Source organism: Amblyomma maculatum, chromosome 6, assembly GCF_055883805.1.
Source record: "Amblyomma maculatum isolate TAMU_Amacu chromosome 6, ASM5588380v1, whole genome shotgun sequence".
NCBI classification, from domain to species: Eukaryota; Metazoa; Arthropoda; class Arachnida; order Ixodida; family Ixodidae; genus Amblyomma; species Amblyomma maculatum.
The window spans coordinates 111,599,969-111,618,822 of NC_139349.1; the positions used below are offsets into that span (position 1 = coordinate 111,599,969).

The following is an 18,854-nucleotide window of genomic DNA, read 5'->3' on the forward strand; positions in this document are numbered from 1 at the left end:
ATGAGAGGCGTCCGTGGGATATCAGTGCACGTTGAAGATCCCCGGGTGTTGTTATTGAACGTTGGGATATTTTGAGGCGGGAGAGGATACAAAGGCACGGGTTATGGCTGCCTTACTTGGAGGAATCACTCTATGTCCTGGGCACCGCGGTACCTGCTGTTACTGGGGCTTTGAGCAGTAGGCCGCCGCGGTGCATATCCGTGGCAGCAGGCAGAACCTCTGTGGACTACTGCAGAGGCAGTAGCGCGGCAGTTTGCGCAGGAAGACCGCCTTTTCTGGAGGCCCGTATGCTCAGGAAATCGCAGGGGATCCAGGAGATCTATGAAAGGTGGCTGCGTGCACACCTTGTTGGCGCCTGGGCGTCCAGAGGCTGCGTCGAGGCTGTATACCGAGGCACCGCGTCAGCAGTATAGGCATGCCGAGACGTGCGGGAAGGGTAATGGTGGTGGTGAAAACGTGTAATGAAAAAAATGAGAGCTCAAGCCCAAAAGGGCCCTTTGCATAAATGCTACCACAGCACGGCAGTAGCGATGCCGAAGCAGAAAAGGCTCGCTTGTCCGTCATCTCCAGCGCAAATTTTGGGCCGTAGGTTCCTTCTCGACTATGACAGTAAGGTAGCCTGTCCCCAAACAGCCCTCTACTGTCACTCCGGATGGTGGTGGTAGTAGTGATAGGAAATTTTATAGCCAAATGTTGTGGCGAGGACCCCTAAACGGCAGTTGGGTGCTCAGTCACTGTGAGAAGACACCTTTTCAATGCAAAATAAATTCGTTGGAGTGCAATCCTCCTGGTGGCACAGCAGATGACCCTGTGCTAGTGTTGGGTGGAAGTGCTGGTCAAGTCTCCAGCAAGGCTTTGCGACGTTCGGTTATGAGGGATGAGGGAAGGTGGGGTGTATTAGGAGTTGTGTAGAAAATATCCTGGTTTTGCTCAAAGTCTTCATGAGGAGGATAATTGGTCGGGTATCGGGCATGTAGAAGTGCATGGTATGGAGCAGTCCGAGTCTTCAGCCGTCGTCAGTGTACAGTGTCGCCAGTGGCCTGCGCTATAATGAGGGATGGGGCTGTTGGTCTGTAGCTGAACCCAACGATGCAGTTTCGATCCTCGCCGCAGCGGCCACTTTTCGATGAAGGCGAAAATTAAGGCATCCGCGTGCTATGCGATGTCAATGAACGTTAAAAACTCCAGGTGGTCGAAATATTCGCCCTACGGCGTCTCTCATAGCGTCAGTCGCTTTGGTACATTAAACACCATAAACCAAGCTTGTTTACAGCACAGACAAACAAACACAGGAAGGAACGAAATGACAGGGCAGAGCGCTAAATAACAACTCAGGGGGGTTATTATTTTTTTTTCGATCAGTCGGTTATATATAGCAGCTGCTCTCGTAAAACATGTTAGAATAATTTCCTGCAGCAAAATGATTGGACACATTAAAAAATTCTCTAATTGTGCTCATAAGCTAGATCATGGTGCTGCGCATCTCCACGATGCAACTAGGAAGAGAAATTATCGAAGCTGATAAGAGACTGCAAAGTCTGGCAGTTGGTATGTCAGCAATCCCTCAATATTGCTATAAAAAAAAAAGGAACTGAAATGTCTCACGCTGTAATAGGACGGCTTGTACGTCTTCATTTCATGCGATGACGGAGTATCGGTGGTTTTGATTTCTTCCTGCTTTTCCCGGCCGTTCCGGTTTGTTGATATGAGCAACTGCTTCACATAAACGACTGATCGGTTAATAAAACGAGTTGTCAGTGGCTGGGCTTGGGTGGATGTCAGTGAGTACTTACTCCCTTATTACAAATCTACTCCACTTTGGGGGATTCCTTTCAATATTCAATCAATACCGTTCCTACTTCGAGTTATTGATCAATTCGCTCTCGCCCCACCATTTCATTATACTGACCATCCTGGTTAGCTCAGTTGGTAGAGCGACTGCGCCGAAAAGGCGGTAGTCCCGAGTTCGATCCACGGATCGAATTTTTATTCAACTATGAAGCTTCTGAGAAGCCTGTATAGTTTTTTTCGCAGCCGTGTGACTGCGCTTGGGTGGATGTCAATGAGTAATTACTACCCTACTACAAATCTACTCCACCTTGGGGATTCCGCTGAATATTAGACCAAATTGTTAGCGCTGTGTCCTGTCACTTCGTTCCTTCCTGTGTTTGCTTGTCTGAGGTGTAAACAATTTTCAGCAATGCACCAACTAGCCTGCAAAAATGTTCTCACTAACCAAACTAACTACCTTTCGCCAAGCTTCGAATGAGCACCGTCAAACGCTGACAGTCATGTCTTAGACCTGGAATTGAGTTCCTTGTTTTCTTTTTTTTTCTTTTTTTTTGTCATCATGTTTTAGACACCTTGTGCGTGTGCTGATTTGTCACTTTGGACATGTACGCATGACATGTGTTGCTGAATTCGCTTTGCTGATTTTGTTGGTGCTCTTCGACAGTTTGGAGTCTCAGTCCCGTGAATTGTAAATTTTGGTTAGTCTTTTTTTTTATTGCGAAAGCAATACTACTCGCACTTTCAAGCCTTCGCGTGACCCGGCCGCAGTTACGTCTTACCCACGTGACGCTGTGACGTCACGCCCTACGTGACACACGGGCTGGCAGGAGCTGCCAACTTGGGTCTCTCGTTTCACATGGGACGTTTATGTCAGAATCAGCCTGCTAGGACCCTGGCATTCACGTTACCCCTATAGGCCAATAAGGCACGTTCATACGGGTTGGTTAAAGCGCGGAATTATATGTGGGCTGAGGAAGAAGAAAAAGACAATAAGAAGAACGCTCGGTCACCCGCAGCTAATGCTTTTGCTCAAATATTTGGTTCAGCAGCGTTGAACCCTTGTAATTTTTTACATTAACGGGTGATCGGCTTAATCCTGTGATCCCATCCAGCTGATATGAGTGATTATGTTTTGGGGACAGGTTTCCGTGATATGGCTCTGTTGTGTCTTTTATATGGGTGAGATTGAGCGAATAAACTTGAGTTCTACGTTGGTGTTGGTCCCATTGTTCCATATCTCTGTCTTGCGCCGTAAAGAAGCAGCCTATATGCCACAAAGAAGTTCTTCTCAAGATAAGCGTTTATAAACCTATTGCTTCTGTCCGCAGAGCCAACAGACCCGAAGCCACTCTCGTTGTCACCTTTATTCACCCTGGCATTCAAACAATCAGCCATGCATGCGAGTACAGGAATAACATCCCTCCAGCCGCATCCGCATTCCGGTCGAGATTTGTCGCAAGCCACTCTCCACGCCCGTTAGTTCCATGCACTGTGTAATAGCTGGCGCAAACTGCAAGAGCACTGGGCTTAAATGGCGTACTATAATTATGAGATTACACTCAGTGTCGTCATGGTACGCACGGCACAAGCACATCCTTTTCTTAAAATTTGAGAGGGTGCGGGTTAGGCATCCCGCTGCGCGCCGCGCTGCAGTCCGGGAGGGGTTAAGTGCTCGGCTACACTCAGCGTTGCGTGTATTTAGGCGTAACTATTCCTAGATAGCTTCTGTGCCGCGGTGCGTGATAACAAGCTTGTCGGCTCGACAGTACAATGTGGGTCGCCAAAGAGGTGGGCTTCTGTGATAACAGCGCACACCTACAACGTGGTATAAGAATAAAATGCGACAAAATATAACGATCGTAAGAACCAGCGATTAACCAGAGGACGAATCGATGTCCTCTTCTTACACGATCAAGTGCGTGGAAGCCATCTTTATTTCGACCTGTTCTCTTGATTTTCTTCGCGACTGACGGCGGTGGTGTGTCGTTACTACCTATGAAATTTGCGGACATCGGACTTACGTGATCGCCATGGATGTGGGCGGGAGAAGAAACGAGGCGAAAAAGGAGAAGGAATGGATCGCGGGAACTGCAGAATGAGCGGGACAAACAATTACGCTACGATGATAAATTACTGCATTGTCATTTTTTACTACGTTATCTGTCTCCGTTTAATCTTCTCACCGTGCAACCGAGTTGTCAGGAATGGCTAGCTAACTGAAAAAAATAAAAAAACACAATAGGGTGGTCGTATAAACCGGTATATAAAAAATACAGATAAAAGCCGCCAGTGAGGATCGAACTCACGACCGCTGGTTTACGAGACCAGCGCTCTGCCACTGAGCTATAGCGGCCACGAACGACAGCTGTGGCTTCCGTAAACTTTCACTTCATTACCCGCGTTGCAACTGCCGTCATTTGTGAAGATTTGTGAATATTTCAGAATTCGGTGAAATTAAGTCAATTAAGACAAGGAAAAAAACAGTGTGAAGGATAATCACATGTCTCACCGGAACGCCTTTTTAATATCTCGTTTGGGAAATTTTATCTTTCGATGGTACTTCCAGTTGATCGAACTGGCGGCAGTGGTTTTATTACATAAGATAAAACTACTGATAAAAATCATTTATCTTATCTGCAATTGATACGCGTTCCGTTTCATGCTGCGGTAACATGTAAAAGAGCGTGAAGTAGGTTTGAGTCACAAAACAAGAATACGTATAGAAAAGGTAACTATCACTGGCTCGGAGTGTCCCAAATACTCATTAGCATACGGTCGTAAGCTACTATAGATAATATGAGAAATCGCCCGACATATACGTAAAGCCCCGCTTTAACCGAGCACTGCGAACGTGCATGCATGGCCTAGGGGTAGCATGACTGACTGGGTTTCGATGGTTCCGGGTTCGACCGCCATTCCTCCAGGGTTCGACTTCCCACTTCAAAGGAGCTATAGTTGGTGACTTCTTGTGACGTCAAACGACCTAAAGACCAATCAGTGCCTCGCTACTTCATCTCCCATTTATTACTTGCCAAGCATGCTCATGACTTTAAAGCAAAACTCTACTCGACGCCAAAGGCTATCTCTCTATGCCTCGCATAGGAACGCACCGGCGCTTCCATTACAACAGCGCTGCAACGAAGACGAGGACGTAGATGTGAGGTGGACGATCCCACGGCGGTGCGCGAGATCGCCGTCAAACGAGATTTGTTACTTCAATTAATTAATTGCTTAAACGAAATGACTATTATTATTATTATTATTATTATTATTATTATTATTATTATTATTATTATTATTATTATTATTATTATTATTATTATTATTATTATTATTATTATTATTATTATTATTATTATTATTATTATTATTATTATTATTATTATTATTATTATTATTATTATTATTATTGTCGATGAATCCTGAAAATGTGACCAAAGACAAAACGTGCCATGCAGAAGATGGCATGAGCTGCTCAAACGCCAGAAGAACGAGCTGAGAGGCTAGCTCGGTCATTGGTTCAAGCATGCTTAAATCTGCTTTACTTTTTTCTTTCTCGTCGCAGACGGTAGATTTTATGGACAACGGGGCCTCTAACGCATATTCTAAACGAACTGAATAAGTTGAAGGCACGTAACACTTTCCTCGGTGTCTGTCGACAGCCGATCAAATAAGGCAAGTACGTTCAGTTATGGGACCTGTACACCTTCCTTCCTGTGTATAGAATAATTTATCAATGCGGAAACTTTAAACCGGTCAAGTAATTAACTCATTGAAGTTAGAATAATTATATATTAATTACTACCATCCACGGATAGTAGGCATCAAGAGGAGAAAAGAATCCCTATTACCTCGAACCTTTCAGGTAAAGGGCATATGGGATATTTATTTCAGCTGCAGCCCTTATAGAATGGGCTCTTTACATGAAAGGCATGTATACACATGCAAATAGTTTTCAAGATTACGGACAATCTAGTGCAAGAAAAAGTTATTTTGCTATCATAACACCATGAACGAAAAAAAAAACACCATCTCACAAAAGTGAACTATTAAAAAATGGCGTTCTCGCGAAGAGACTGATGGTTTTGCAAAAGAAAAAAAAAAAAAACGAGCGCCGGCTTTGTATTTTTGGGACTGAAAATAGCATTCAGCACGCTGTTCCTAGGTGTGCGCATTGAAACAAAATTGATATGAAAGAAAGATGAAAAAATTAAAGCCGCCAGTGAGGATCGAACTCACGACCGCTGGTTTACAAGACCAGCGCTCTGCCACTGAGCTATAGCGGCGATGGGGACCGCGTGTTTTGTAAGTCATGTCGACACAGAAGCCCTCTATCTTGTCGCGCTCTTGCAAAAGAGCGAGTGAAACGAATAAAGAAAGCAAGAAACGTGACGGGGGGCGTTTACGGCGCTGGGCTGCTAAACAGCGCAGTCGGAACAGCTGCGCGAACGTCTGCTGATAATTCAGTGCATTTGACGCCACGGCCGAGCGCATGACAACTAATGTCAGACATTACATGTAACTTCTTTTTTTATACGCAATTTATATGAAAGATGAAAGATAGCATATTTAAGCCATTTAAAATTCTCATTCTGTGAAGCAAATAATTGATAAAGGAAAACGTCACAACTTTCTTCCTTCCTTTCTTTTTTATTTTTTTGCTGCTGCGTTTTCTAAATAAAGTAGAAAAAGACGGTTGATATATTTGACAACTATCTGTCAGAGTATTTCCTGACTTTTCAGAAAATATATTAGGGTTAGGCATTCGCTATCTCCAAAATGATTTTTCATGTGTGTGTGTGTGTGTGTGTGTGTGTGTGTGTGTGTGTGTGTGTGTGTGTGTGTGTGTGTGTGTGTGTGTGTGTGTGTGTGTGTGTGTGTGTGTGTGTGTGTGTGTGTGTGTGTGTGTGTGTGTGTGTGTGTGTGTGTGTGTGTGTGTGCGTGCGTGCGTGCGTGCGTGCGTGCGTGCGTGTGTGTGTGTGTGTGTGTGTGTGTGTGTGTGTGTGTGTGTGTGTGTGCGTGCGTGCGTGTGTGTGTGTGTGTGTGTGTGTGTGTGTGTGTGTGTGTGTGTGTGTGTGTGTGTGTGTGTGTGTGTGTGTGTGTGTGTGTGTGTGTGTGTGTGTGTGTGTGTGTGTGTGTGTGTGTGTGTGTGTGTGTGTGTGTGTGTGTGTGACACTGATCTGAAAGGCGGGATCATTCAATCATTCAGATGCGTAATTTCCCTTTATTCGTTAAAAAAAAAATTCAGATTTATGCATCTCCTATTATATCATTGTTTTGTCTTTCAGAAAATATATTACACTTGGATATTATCAATAAAAACGTTTTGCGTTGTTACGTCAAGGGATATATGGGAGCTCTGACAGGCTCTATTAAACAGCTTTTTTGAGCCTTCTTCTCGAAACTTATAAGGTGTATATAAAATAAACATTTTTCACTTATATCAATCAACGCGTTTTATATGATTAGTACCAGGATAAAAAGCACAAGTGCATTTCCATTTTTACGATTAAACGAAAGTGTTCGTGGATGCCAATTTATTACGCCGATCGAGCTAGAACAAATGTAACAAATCTATTTTCTACTCAAAGCCGATAATTTTGTTTGTTGATTATGTATCATAACATTTGCTACTCATTTTCAGATTCCAACGCTCCGCATTCAGCAGAGTATTAAGGAAAAGCTACGTTAGTGGAAGATATGAAAATAAAATAAATAGTTAACAAAATTTGAACCTATGTTTTAACCTCTAGTGCAAGCTGAATTTAGAAGATTGCTATCGAGTTTCGCAGTCATGGTTTTTATTACATCTTTTCTACAGCCAACCTTCAAGACAATTTGCAAAGTCCGACCCCAACTTAACTGAGCGCAGTGACCGAGCACATATAAGGGGAATGGGAATATGTTACCAATATTGACTTAATGACATCTTAACGGCCGTCGTACTTGTGAAAAAGAACCACGGCGAAAGCCTGCGCGCTTGTCTAACCCGGATATCGTCATCAGCTCCGACGTGCTTAGCAGACGCGCGTGAACAAGGAGCCTGTCTCAGTAGTTGAGAAAAACTGTGCGGGGAGAGCAGTGGACGGTTAGAGCTGCAAATGGCTCTACTCTCTGTAACCACCAATTCCACCACAGAGGCAAAGGAGGCAGCCATTGCGCTTGCTCTCATCTCTACGTCTGCCACAAAAATTATATCTGACTCCAAATCTGCGATTCTAAATTATGCCAATGGCTATATATCCCGCACCACTGCTCGCATATTACGCTTCTGGCAGCCCCGGCACCCCATAAGCCTCGTCTGGACGCCAGCACATGCTGGCCTCCCTGGCAACGAGGAGGTTAATTCCCTAGCCCGAGGTCTTACTTTCCGCTCTAGAGGAATGGAGCCCCCTCTACAGGCCGAGGAGTGCCTGCTCTCCTTCCATGATATTCTCTTTTACTACCGGCACAAACGAAGGAAATATACACCCCCAGTCCCCTCTCTGCAGACTCGGACTGCTCCATACCCTCCACTACTACATGCCAGATACCCAGACCAGTTTTCCTTATCATGCAGACTCTGTGGCAAACCAGGACACTTCATACACATCCTTCTTACATGCCCCAACTTTCCTCATCCCCCATCACCGAACGTCACAGAGTCCTACTGGGAGTCTCTCACGAAGAACACCTCAAGTCAAGACCAACGGAAGATAATTTCCATTGCTAAGAGGAGGATTGCTTTTCAAGGACTTTGTTTTGCCTTATAATGGTACCATGTAGTAAGAAAGCACCCAAGTGCCATGCAGGGGGCTTCGCCCCCACTATTTGTACAAATAGCAATAAAATGTTTCTACCACCAGCCCGTTTAACAAGCAGTTTTCCGCTCAGCACTACGAAAGTTAAGGGAGATCTGCGCCAAAAAGGATAACGTTTTCATTCATATCACCATACATCACGGTCGCCAGCCTCATGAAAAAAAAAAATGAGAAGGGTTAACGCTGGCCCCGCCACGGTGGTGCAGTGGTAAGACGTCCGACTACTAGTGCCGGAGTACCCGGGTTCGAACCCGACCTCGGCGGTGTCGTTTCGCTGGAGGCGAAACGAAGAGGTGTCCGTGTGCTGTGCGATGCCAGCGCACGTAAAAGATCCCCACGTGGTTGGCTGGTTGGTTGGGGTCTTTGGGATATTCTCGGGAGGGGATACCGGACACGGTTTATGCCGGCCTTAAGTAGCGGCGGCACTCTTGGTGTCCGGGGGGCGTATTGACAAACCATATCCCGTAGGAGCACTCGAGCAGACGACGCTCTGACGCGCAAGCACGTGACACAACGTCACTTCCGCGAGTAGCAGCGACGCTGTTTCTCCCTAGCGCCTTGTGACGAGACTACTCATGGTTTCAGTTTCGTTTCATGCAGGGCTCGCATTTACGTTTTTTTCCCGCTAATGTTTGTCAAAGGTACTCATGTTTCGGTGTCGTTTTCGCGCAGCGCCCGTATTTTCGCACGGCTGTCGGCTGAAGTTCACGTAAAAATAACGCGAATTGCCGTCGGCTAAAAGTTCGGTCACGCGATCACGTTAATTTCGGTCCAGTGACCACTGCGCGAGTTTTTTGCTCTGGTGTTCTGTAAACGTCTGTCAGTTACCGGTCACGTGTTACGTAAATTTCAGTCCAGTGGTCACTTGCGCGGCTGTTCTTGTTCTGGTATTTTCTGGAATCGTCGCTCGGCTCGGCTACACCCCGAAGTTTGCACTTCTCCCCATCCGCATAGCTCCACGCATTTCGTCCGGTGCTTCTGGGTTGTACGCACGTGCACTTTGCTCATCCGTTGCGCGCTGCGCTAACCAGGGTGATTTTGTGCTTGGCGAACTTGTGTGTCAATTGCGGATAACTAGAGATGATGGACGAGCTCCCAGAGCCGCTCGAGCTCGTAAAAGATGAGCTCGTGTCTAAAGGGCACGGATCAGTGTATCGGGCGAACCTGGCAAACGAGGCAGCTGTCAACGAATGGCTGGAAGCCTACAGCGTCGAAACCAACACGTCTTGGATCGTGCAAAAGGTTCAAAGGGATGGATGGAGAAAGGTACGTACATTGCCGATCAGCCCGTATTGCTCTTAGCAGTATATTTTTAATCATTGTCAAATAATTTATACTCGGCTAGTGCTATATGTGGGTTGAATTTCAGTCAATTTAACAAAAAGTGGAGCTATATTTCTCACTTATACTGGAGTCGAAAGTACACGAGCGCAATATATTAGGCGATAGTTTCCATGCAGACCAATGCAGTTAGCTGGCAAGCGCGAGAGAAGAGACTTTTGAAGGAAGTCATCACCTCGAAGCTAAATGACTAATTGTAGAAATGATGACACAAAGTGCTAGTCACATGCCGTCAATCTGATAACTTTCCCTTGTAAACGTTCGTAAAATCAGTTTACAGAAAAAAAAAATCTTAGCCAAAGAACTTATACTGAGTGAACATCTAGTGAATATCTGCGGCAAATGTTAATAATATATCATTATAGTATACATTATAATGTCCACGTTGAAGAGAGTAGAAAGTGGACATGTACCGAATACCCACATATGCCCACACATCTCTTGATGAGATATTAAATGATATTCTGTAGATATGTAGCCAACATCTTTTTAGGGATCAGAGCAATTGCTGAAAAGTGCCAAAGAAGATAATTGTTTATCCAAGGCAAAAATTTCCTACTGGTTTCTTGCGGGGATCCTACTAGTTCCAGTAGTACTGGTTTATAAACACATTCCCCATAGCCACTGGAATCGGTAGCGGCTGGGTCTCCCTGCAGAAGGTCGGTTGGGTGCATTGGTTCTGGTGGGCCTGTTGACCTATGAAAATCTTGGTGCAGCAGCTGCCTAGGGCCGCACTATCAAAATGAAGACAAGGGCAAAGGTTACATAAGTATGAATCATACTTTATTATTTTCCATGTCTACAAAAGTTCTGCAATCTGCGTGGACACTTTTGTCTTGCTGTGTGGTACTGCTGCAGGTGTTCCAGCTTCAATCAGATGTTGCAATGAAGTTAGCTGCACAGCAAGATTTTTTTCAGAAAAACATACAGCACCACACTACTTTAATCTAAATATCAACAATTTGGAAAGCAGCCATTCAAGAACAATGCATTTGGATTGTTTGTGTACTTGCATCACCAAGGGCTTAGATTACTTCCAACCAAAGCCATCATCTCAGCTTTTAGACATTAGTTGATGGCATGGTACCCTGCCAATTTAACAGTCAAACCATTCCATATGTGACACACCACAAATTGTTAGTGCTGTGCTTCGCATGCTATACAGCTGCTTACAGTGCGATCAATAATGTTTCTGTCTAGTTTGAGCTTTTTCAGAATCAGTGCGTGGCGAGCCTGTGTATGCATTTGGACCAGAATATGAGAGTGAAAGTGTGTGCAATGACAACTGGTGCATGTGGAGAATATGCACTTCATGTGTTATATGTCGACTATGCGAGACAAGTGCAATCTACTGTGTGCATGGTCTTCTCTATAACTCGAACCAATTCACTGCACTACAACATTGTCATCAACCATTTGTATACTCATTCTCCTTTTATTTCCCTTTTCTCCCTTCTCTAGTGTGGAGCAGCACGCTAGGGTCATATTGCTGCTGGCTGAACTCTCCATCTTTCTTTTTGTTGAATTATTTTCATCGCTATCTTGCTTATTCACTGTGCTTTGGGCCTCCTTGCAAACACAAATGTGGCTATTTGCAATTCAAAGTAGGTTCTTTGATGGCTGCATGGCTGCCCAGTGTCATTTGTGGAACTGAAGTCACATCTGCCACTTTTTCCTGCCAAAAAGTTGAAGGCATTTGCCAGTAAAACAAACTGCTTCTGCATAAATGGTTTACAATGTATTGCTTGCCATGCATTTACTAAACAGCAAAGGCATTGTTTCACCTAAATTTAGAAGCGGCGTATTTCAGTTTTGTTTAGTATAGTGTCCCAAATTGACTTAGGCTTTGCAGGATTCTGTAGTGTAGGTCTCCGGCTCATTTTTGACCAATGATTTTTTTTTTAACATGCACTGACATCACACAGTAAATGGGTGCCTTACATTTTTCTCTATCAAAACATGGTCACTATGGCTGGGATCGAACTCAGGTTCCTCAAATTTAAATGCCTAAAACTGGTTGTTTCATACTATTTCCTAGACGACTTTCATCGGGGTAGCCTTGTAGTACCTAATTTACTATAGCCACAAGTCCTTGTAGTACCTAATTTACTATAAACACACTTGTGGCACATGATGATGACATTAACAAGCGTTTCTTTGAAATGTTGGATTGCTAGCTGACCAGTGTGCAAACCATAAGGGAGTGACGTCAAAATACTCTGGTTCTCCCCTCTTCAAGTGTTGCTATAATTTGTGAGCTTAATCCTTTAATTTTGTAGCAATGATTCCTTCTTCAAAAAGATTGGTAGGCATAATGGTGCATGTACAACATGTCACCTAATTCAGAAGCTTTTGAAGTGGCTGTAAGATAGTTTGGAATTCAAGTTAGCCAAGGTCACTTTGAGATGTATACAAGGAATAAACAGTTGTTGTGAAAACCAGCACTTATTTATCTGACTCAATATTGGCACCATTCTGCGTAAGCATGTTATGGGGTGCCCACAACTTCAAAAATAAACACTGTTGTTTCTTCTTGCCATGACACTTGAGCAGAATACCAATCACATACATAAAGAGTTACAAAACACAAATTACACAGCATGCTATGCCACTGCCTCTGCTTAACAGGTGCAGCTAAGTTAGCTATTGCGCTCAACAAATGCCTATTCAACGCAGTGCTCTCAAACAAGCGTGAGTACTTTAAGAGGGTGGAAATTCTGGCTGGTTGGTGCATGATCTGTGGCTAAAAACAGCACTAACACGAGACGAAGCAGACGAAACAGCGTCGTGTAACCTCTGCTTTGTCTTGTGTCAGCGCTGTTTTTAGCCACAGAAGCGCGAGTACTTGGTTATCGAGTTCACCTAATATCCCACTACTTTCAGAATCAATAGTTTGACGTCGCCAGATTATGGGCTTCAGAAAAGGGCGGTTGCCGCTATGACCAGGGCGCCGTAATCATGTGTGCGTTCACAAAACGAGAGCATGTTTTCATTTCAAGGATTATTACTGCTAATTTCAGAAAACTGGCTTCGCTGTTCCAGCATGTTGCCATATAGAAACATTTCCGTATTTAAATGCCGGAAACTGGAAAAAAAAATCCTGAGTGAAAACAGCTGCTCACAAGGTAGCATAAAATGAGAGACGGCCTTTGAGGTGTAATTTAGCATCTGTAGTAGTCTACATTTGCCCTTGGGTAGGCCAGCAGCTTTAGCATCCTTAGCGAAGACCCCCGAGCAGCGATGCAGCATCACAGCAAATGTTGCACAAATACACCACTTAACCCCGTTTTTTTTTTCCTCTCTTTTTTCCCCCCTTTTTACCCCCCATATTCCAGCGGTGCTTATCTAAATATTGCAGTGCTACTAACCAAGGCACTTTCAACGATTAGTGGCTCCAAGGCGAGCGCCAACGGCGCTGCGCAGCTTTCTTGGAATCGACACACTTGCACATCCAGCACCAGCACAGTCGGCATCCAGCATGTTTAGGCAGCAAAAGTTCAGCAGTCGTGGCTTCACAAAATCGCTTGCTGTCAGAGTCAAACACCAGACTTCGAGATGACGGCCAAGACACTTGTTTCGAACTGCAAACATCACAGTATCCAGCATCCAAATGGCACGGCTTGGGCCACTGCATTTATAAAGCCTCAAAACTGCGGCCGCAGCACCCCTTAAGCCACAGGCACTACCACTAAGCCATGGTAGACGTTTGTCTGGTTAACCAACGCCCCAACGCCAGCGTCGGCGAAGCAACGGCGCGTGCGTGTGCGCCGCCATCTTCCTTTAGCATAAAAAAAAAATAGAAACAAGCAAAAAACAACTTAAAGGAAGTGACTTCGTGTCACGTGCTTGCGCGTCAGAGCGTCGTCTGCTCGAGTGCTCCTACGGGATATGGTTTGTCAATACGCGTCCGGGGGAAGGGGAGATGGGATGTTGGGAGGGGGAGGGGGGAGGTTATCATCTTGTAGTCGCTCTCGTCGTCATCGTCATCGGCTTCGTCGCCAATGCCGTGGCCAGCAGGTCAGCAGGCCCGGTGGAAGGCTGCAGATGTGCAGCCAGGCCGGCCTCCTCCAGGAAGGCCAGCAGGAGCCGGTGGGCTGCCAGGGGGCTCCCGCCCGGGAAGAGCAGCTGGTCCTCCATGGCAGCATGACGTCCAAGTGCCCGGTAGCCTGCCTCCATCTTGCGACGGTGGTGGGCATGTGCTGGGCACATACAGAGGAGATGCCCCAGCGTTCCTGCATCGCCGCAGGAGGGGCATGCAGGGGAGGGAGCCCGGCCACGGACATACAGCTCCGTGGGCGTCCAGGAACCTCCGGTGCGGAGGCGTAGGAGGAGAGCTCGCTCCCTGCGGGCGAGCTTGTCAGACAGGCGGTGAAACGTCCTCCCCTCGGCGATGCGCCGATCAGGGTGCAGGGCCCTCACTGCCTTCTTGAGGGGGAGCCTGGAAAAGTCAAAGACAGATACATGGTGAGTCATACTTACCTGATCGAAGTGGGCCGCTTTGGCAAGTGCGTCGGCCTCGTCGTTGCCCTGGATGCCCGCATGGCCCGGGATCCAGTGCAGTGAGAGGACAGAGCCGGCATCCTCCAGGGCCTGGAGGCGCGCTCGTAGGTGGCAAGCCGATAGCTGGGAGCAGGACGGCTTGCGCAGGTGGTGGTAACAACTTTTATTGCCACGAAATGAAAGGAATTATTTCGGGCTGGGGCGAGTCTAGGGTGGCCTCCAGTCGGGAGCGACCTCTTGAGCTCGCGTGACGAGGGCCAGTTGCGTAGTTTTCCTTGGGCTGGCCAACAGCTTGTCCCATTCCTCCGCTGAGGGAGCTGGCAAGAGTGTCTTTGGAGGGGGATTGCTGGCGCATTCCCACAGTATATGGTCTTGAGTGGCCTGCGTCCCGTCACCGCAGTGCCGGCATGCAGGGTTGAATTCTCCGTTTGTAATTAACGATAGTCGGTAGGGGCTAAGAATGGCCTTTGTTTGTAGGCGTCTGAGTGTCGTGGCTTGCGCCCGGTCGAGGTCGGGGTGAGGGGCGGGGTACGTGCATCTTAGCTCGCGATAAAAGTTTGTTACCTCCGCGTATGTGCGCGGTGCCTCCACAGGCGCGTCCGTTCCCGATAGATCTCCCGTCTCCCGGTTGGTTAAGCCTCGGGCTAGACGGTCGACCCCTTCGTTTCCGGAGTTACCCGCGTGAGCCGGAACCCATACGAGATTGATGTTGTGATTGAGAGATCGGTTGCGCAGAATTCGCGCCGCGAGTGCGCTTACAGAATTTTTGGCGAAATTTTGAACGGCGCTTTTTGAGTCGCTTAGAATAGTTTTGGTGTGGGGATCCGCGATGGCCAGTGCGATAGCTATTTCCTCTGCCTCGCATATGGAGCTAGCATGAAATGTTATAGCGTTAATGAAGGTTGACTTTGGAGTGGCCATACATGCCACGTATGCTCCGTTTTTGATGTGCTGAGCTGCATCCACGTACACTGCTTGTGGATCGTCCTCGTACTGTTTCTCAAGGGTCTGTGCCCTTGTCTTCCTGCGGGCATCATGTCTACCTGGTAGCATGTTTTTGGCTATTGGTTTAACAACTAGTCTACTAGTTATGTCAGCCGATAAATGGGATGTTGCGCACACCTCCTCAGTGGGGTGGATGTGGAGCTTGTCGAGAATTACGCGTCCCGCAAGGCTGCGTGACAGGCGGGTCACTTGTGCTGTCTTATGGGCTTCAATTAGTTCAGATAGTGTGTTAAAAATTCCTAACTGCAGTAGTCGATCTGAGTTAGCGTATACTGGTAAGCTAAGGGCCGCTTTGTATGCTGTTCTAATTATGCTATTAAGTGCATGTTCGTCCCTACGACGCAGATGATAGTACGGGCAAGCGTACATGATTCTGCTTATCATAAAGGCTTGGATAATCCTGCACAGGTCGGCTTCTCTCATACCCCTGCGACGTGTGGCAATGCGTCTCACCAGCCCACCTATCTGGTGCGCCGTGACGCGTAGCCGGCGTATAGCTTCTGTGTTCTGCGTATTATTCTGAATCAACATTCCGAGAACTCTGATCGTGGCTACCGGGGGTATCGGATGGTTGTCAATGTGTAACTGGATAGGTTCTAGAGAATCTGGCTTTACCTGTGAAGCTTGTTTGTTCCTTATAACTAATAGTTCTGATTTAGCCGGTGAACAGGTAAGGCCGTTTTCCTGCACATAAGACTGTACCGTGTCGATAGCTCGTTGTAATGAATCTGTAATATCTCCATCGGAGCCAGAATTGGTCCATATGGTGATGTCGTCGGCGTATATGGAATGATGTATGTGTGGGATATCATCTAACAGACGCGGGAGGCCGCTCATAACGATGTTGAAGAGAAAAGGTGAAAGTACGGCGCCTTGCGGTGTTCCTCTCGTCCCTAGTGTAATTTTGTCGCTAACTTTGTCAACGAAATGGAGCGTAGCCGTACGCGCATTCAGAAAGGCAGCGATGTAGTCGTATGTCCGTTTGCCTACGTGTAACTGTGAGAGGTGATTGAGGATGGAAGCGTGTGACACATTGTCGAAGGCCTTACTCACATCGAGTCCCAGGATGGTTCGCGTGGCTCTTATGCGATTTGTATCTAGAATGTCTTGTTGAATTTGCCACATAATGTCCTGAGTCGAAAGACCTGCTCGAAACCCAATCATGGACGGGGGAAACGTGCCTTCCGCATCGGTGTGCATAAGGAGCCTGTTTAAGACAACGTGTTCCATTACCTTCCCGAGACATGACGTTAGCGAGATTGGGCGGAGGTTCCCCATCTCGAGTCTTTTGCCCGGTTTAGGTATGAAAATAATTTTAGCGTGCTTCCATTCCTCAGGGACGCTGCCCTCTGTCCAGTACCTGTTGAAGAGGTCCGTAAGAGCCTCTACTGACTGGTCTTCTAAATTGCGCAACATCTTATTGGTGATGCAATCTTCCCCCGGTGCCGAGGTGGTGTTAATTTTGTTAAGAGCAGCCCTAATCTCTGCTACGGTAAAGACGCTATCCATGCGAGGATTATCCAATCCTGAGTACCCATCTGGCGTGGGTATATCCTGGGAGGTGTTAATGTATTTATCTTTTAAAGTGGTCATGAGCTCTTCGTCGGTGCCTTGGAAAGATTGCGAGATCCTATGTAGGTTCTTGTGGGAATCTGCCTTAGTTCTCGTAGGGTCCAGTAAATGTCTAAGTAAAAACCACGTGTTCTTGTTGCCCAGTTGCCCATTAAGGCGGTCGCAAGTCTGATGCCACTGTTCTCGGCTAAGTTCCCACGAGTAAGCCTCGATTTCCTTTTCAAGCCGGGTTAGCCGAATTTTTAAACGTCGGTTATGCTTATTTTTACGCCATCGAGCATGGATACTTCCTTGTGCTTCAATCATGTGCACTAGCTTAGCGTCCGGACTGGGGCTGCTGTCCTCAAGGGCAACAGTTTTTGAGGTGTTTGCGGCGTCTTGCAACAGACGCTCCGTCCATTGTCTTAAATCTACTATACTTTCCGCTGGCCTTTGCGAGCGGACATATCTAAAGGCGTCCCAGTTCGTGTGCTTCACTTCCTGGCGACGCATTTTGCAATGCGTAGCTCGGAAAGTGGTACATAGTACATAGTGGTCGCTTCCTATGTTTGTATTTAGGTTTTCCCATCTCGCATCGGGGATATTTCTGGCAAAGGTAAGGTCAGGGCACGTATCCCTGGTTACACTGTTACCAATGCGCGTAGGTTTATCAGGGTCGACGAGTAAGGTATGCCCTAGCGCCTGGGCTGTCTCCCATAATTTAGTTCCCTTTCTACTGTTAACTGAGTAGCCCCATTCTGCATGGGGTGCGTTAAAGTCTCCAACAGTCAGCAACATTCCATTATGAGCGGCTACATGCGCCTTACGGAAGAGTGTGGCTATTTTCGTGCTGTTGTCTTTAGGTGGACTATATACGTTTAGAATGTAAAGGGGAGATTCTGTTCGTTTGTTCGGCAGGATTTGTATAAATGTATGAGAGACCTCCGGTATTTCCAAATCTAATTGGTTTGCAGTTAGATTACGGTGTACAAGTGTAGCTGTGATCGGCCGGCACTCAGCCGACACTTTCTCATTGTATGCTGTATACCCTGCAAGCTTTACTTCTGTATTCGTCTCTTGAAGTGCTATGACTACCGGCCTGTTTGTTTGGGCCAAAACTGCATATTCCAGAGCCTTGCGCTTGGCTCGGAATCCCCTGCAGTTCCATTGCCACACTATAACAGGTGTACTAGCCATCGCGTATCGGGTAAGGTTCCGCTCGCGCGGGTTGCAATACGCTGGGTCGGAGAATGCTGCTGGGGGACGGACGCGCCGAAGCACCGTCAGCTGGGCGTGAGAATGCTGTGTTGGCGGGAGGCAAAGAGCCTGCATTTGGCGTTGGAGATATCAGATTGCTAGGGGATGCTAGTGCGTTAACCCTGGTTGTAAGCGTGTCGAGTTTAGCTAGGACAGTTTCGAAAGTAGTCGGAAACTTTTCCATTGTGTCAGTTACTTTGTTAAGCTGTGGTATTAATTTCTGGATAGTTTCCTCCACCTTGGCTAGTCCTTGGTCTATTTTTGCAAATCTCTCTTCATAATTACTCTCTAAGTCATCTGTATCTGGCCGAGGTACCGAAGGTGCCTTTCGTTTGTTACGGCGGTTTTGATCTACTTCCATGTCCTCATTGCGGCTGACTTCAAGGCGAGCGCAAGCCACAGACGACTGTTCATTTTTTGATTGCGCATTTGCAGTTTCTAGCTGTTTGATTTTTGCGTTAGACTGAGCTAACTGTTGTTGCAGTTGTCGGACTAACTCTGCCAGCTCCCTTACCTGTGGGTCGGGTGCTCGGCGTTGCTTGTCTGTAAGTGGAGTCTTCCATGCCAAATGTTTGGCAGGTCTTCCTTCTTCTCCGGAGTTGGAGTTGA

General features: G+C 46.6%; 2 non-coding genes across 2 annotated transcripts; both read right to left on the reverse strand.

The window, feature by feature from the left end:
* Positions 1–4,072: 4,072 nt before the first annotated feature.
* On the reverse strand, positions 4,073–4,144 carry TRNAT-CGU (transfer RNA threonine (anticodon CGU)). The gene has a single exon. It is a non-coding gene; the product is annotated as a tRNA-Thr (tRNA).
* Positions 4,145–6,005: 1,861 nt separating this feature from the next.
* TRNAT-UGU (transfer RNA threonine (anticodon UGU)) lies at positions 6,006–6,077 on the reverse strand. The gene has a single exon. It is a non-coding gene; the product is annotated as a tRNA-Thr (tRNA).
* Positions 6,078–18,854: the final 12,777 nt, after the last annotated feature.